This window comes from Marmota marmota, unplaced genomic scaffold, assembly GCF_001458135.2.
Source record: "Marmota marmota marmota unplaced genomic scaffold, marMar, whole genome shotgun sequence".
Taxonomy (NCBI): Eukaryota; Metazoa; Chordata; class Mammalia; order Rodentia; family Sciuridae; genus Marmota; species Marmota marmota.
The window spans coordinates 42,914,833-42,918,084 of record NW_026000082.1 but is presented as its reverse complement, the minus strand read 5'-3'; the positions used below and the strand labels follow the sequence as shown (position 1 = coordinate 42,918,084).

The 3,252-nt window shown below is 57.4% G+C and overlaps 1 pseudogene; it reads right to left on the bottom strand.

Moving 5' to 3' along the window:
• Positions 1-388: 388 nt before the first annotated feature.
• Positions 389-3,031, bottom strand: LOC107142206 (annotated as a pseudogene).
• Positions 3,032-3,252: the final 221 nt, after the last annotated feature.

Below are 3,252 nucleotides of genomic sequence, written 5' to 3'. Positions count from 1 at the left end.
AGCTCCTGGGACACATTCCCCACATTTTTAGCCAAAGCTTTGTTCCCTTCTCAGGGCCCTCCCTCTTCTGCTCTCCACCCCGCAGCCAAGGACTGACTCAGAGTTAAGGGGAAATAGCTTGAATTCCACAGCAAAGCTATTGAGCATTTTCTTAGATTCCTACACTGAGCCAGAGTTCCTTTTTTTGGGGGGGGGGGGACCCAGAGATTGAACCCAGGCATGCTTAACTACGAGCCACATCCCAGCTCTTTTTATTTTTTTTATTTCGAGACAGGGTCTCACTAAGTTGCTGAGGCTGGCCTCGAACTTGCTTCAGCCTCCTGAGCCACTGGGATTACAGGTGTGTGCCACCGGGCCTGAGTGAGCCAGACTTCTTTTTTTGTGTGTGTGTTGTATAACCCTTTATTGCTTTGTCCCTCCCAGGGGAATGGAGGCCCCAGGAGGGCAGAAAAATCTTAGTTCAGAGATCTATACTCGGCTTCCAGATGTCCAGGCAAAGGGTCCAAGGGCCACTCTGGTGGCCTGTCCCACCCCTCCAGCCTAGAGTTGGCTCTGGGGAGGGGTGAGCATGTAGCTGCTGGTTACAGAGGACTGCCCTGTATGCAGTGACAGGGCAGGCCCCATCTGCAGTTTGCTTGTGTGTGGAGGTGGCTCAGCGAGATGCAGGGTCTCCTGGTTCCAGGACAGGCCTGAGTCTTTGGCACCCCAGTGCTGGCGTCTGAGGCCAACAAAGGCACCTGTGGGTCTGGTGGAGTCCTGATCCGGTGGCGGGTGCCTGGTGCCTAACTTGGTCCTTCTCAAAGTATAGGCACAGGAGGGACTGGGTGGCTGAGCTTGCTGTTTTCCTAGGATTTGAGGTTGGAGTTCAAGAGCAACCCAGGGATGGCAGTGGATGTCATTGTCTCAGCCTTGGGGGTACCGTATTGTCCTGGTCATGGAGGGTCCGGGGCTGGGATGGGCAGTGCTGCCTGGTCTGAGTCTGCTGTATCCCTCTATCTCTTGGTAAGAGCCAAAGGTGGGGGCATCAGGATAGGCAGCCCAGTTTTGGACTGGTAGTGGGGGTGCGGTTGTGGGAGATGCCAGCTGCGGGGTTCCTGGGTGGGTCTCAGCGGGCCTGGATGTCAGGGCGCAACAACCGTCTTCAGCAACAGCAGCAACCAAAAGGGCAGCAACACTATGGTGGCGGCAGGGCGGGGACCCACAGTGATGCTCTAGCCTGCTGGGGGCGCCAAGGCCGCAGGCCTCACAGGGCTCCAGGCAGGCGGCGAAGGCCACTATGTGCGCGATGTAGTTCTGCTCCTGCACCCGGTGCACCAGGTGCGCCTGCGGGCCGCGCGCGAACACCGCCACGTCCTCGCCTGCGTGCGTCTCCCCCGACAGGGGCACAGCCGCCTGCTGCTTGTAGGTGGGGGCGCAGCTCTCAACCTCTGGGACGTCGGGTCGGTAGCCAAAGTTCAGCACGTAGCCGGGGCCGTTGGCATACAGGATGGACGTGTAAGACTTGCTGTCCTGGGCCTTGTGCGGGGCCAGCCCGAAGGTGGAGCTGCCCCGCAGCGTGTAGCCGCCAAAGGAGAAGACGTGGGAGCGGTTGGCGGCGACGAGGGTCAGCGTGTCCTGGTCGCTGGTGAGCTGGCCGGCCTTGTCGATGGCAGAGTCGAACATGATCGGATCGCCTCGGTCAGAGCCAGGTGAGCGGTTCCCTCAGGGTGCCCGTGGTCGATGCGGCCCGCTTCCTCCAAGAGGTAGAAGCCGCGGAGGTTCCTGCTCAGCAGACCTAGGGCCACCTCTGTCATCTCCATCAGGGAAGGCTCTTGCGCTGGCTCCCGGTTGATTTCAATATTTTAAGTGTTCAGGTTCGAAGAGGCCCATGAGGTGGGTCACTGCTGGGTCCTGGGACGCCTGAATGAGCTGCTGGCGTTCCACACCTACGGAGCCCCCTGGTGCTTTGCCAGCCATTCCTGCACCAGGTCGCCTCCATCCAGCCTGATTCCATTCTGGGTGGTGTCACTTGGGTACTCAGGGTCTGGGGTGCCCTTGGGAAACATGAACTTTCTGCCCCCGCCGAGGATCATGTCAATGTCCATACTGGAGACGAGCTGCGTGGAGATGTCCTGGCAGCCCTCCTGCAGCGCGGAGGCTGGCATGTCAGCATCTGAGTACCAGTTGCGGTTCACCGTGTGTGCAAATGTGCCAGCTGGCGAGGCATGCTGCACTATGGTGGTGGTCACCACTCCTACGGATTTCCCTGCTTGCTTGGCCTGGTACATCACAGACATGACCTCGTTGCCTTGTGTTGTTGTGCACTGGTCAAAGTGGTCGGCTGCACTCAAGCCAATGATCAAGAAGTTGCCCTTGACCCCACACAGGAAGACTGTGGCTGTGCCAGCGCTGTCTGGCACCTGTCTGTCCACGTTGTATGTCTTGGACAGAGCCATATATGGGAAGTGGTCCATGGCCAGGGGTGTCTCGGGCCCCAGCTTGCCTTGCATCTGTCCCTTTAGGATCCGAGTGGCTGTCAACGTGGGCATGCCCATTCCGTCCCCCAGGAAGATAATGAGGTTCTTGGCTGAGGTCTGAATGGGCTTCAGCTTCTTGGTGGCTTCCAGGGCCTCAGCGGCTTTCTGGTTCCAGAAGGCTGGATTCTCCTCCTCCACTGGGATGACACCATGGGCCAGCTGTAGCCTCAGGCTCAGCAGCAGCAGCACCCGGGCTCCCTGCATGTCTGCGGGTTGGTAGTCGGTGGCAGGCTGGGACACCCAGGTACCAGCTGCAGAGCAGGCTGTCTGTGAGCCAGACTTCTTGAGGTAAGGAGAGTCCTGAACTGGAGGTTTTCAAGGGACCAAATCAGAAGTTGTCAGGGCCTATACTCCCAGCTACTCAGGAGGCTGAGGTGGGAGGACTGTGAGCCTGAGGGCATATAGCCTGGGCAATATAGTGAGACCTGCCTCAAAATTAAAAATAAAAAGAGGGCTGGGATGTAGTTCAGTGGTAGTGGGCTCAATCTCCAGGGGGAAGAGGAGGAGGAAGTAAATTGGACCACTACTAGTAGTAATAATAGTTCTGACACATCTTGGATGTGTAAGTCAAGTAACTTCTTTAATGGGCCTAGGCTGTTCTTGGTTTCAGGGCAGCTGAAGCCAGAATTAGACAGGCAGTGTAAATAGGTAAATCGAGTCAGTTCAGATCAAGGAGGCCAATTTTGAGAGAGTCCCAGAAGTTGGAGGCTGTCCCCTGAAGGATTGAAATGTTGAT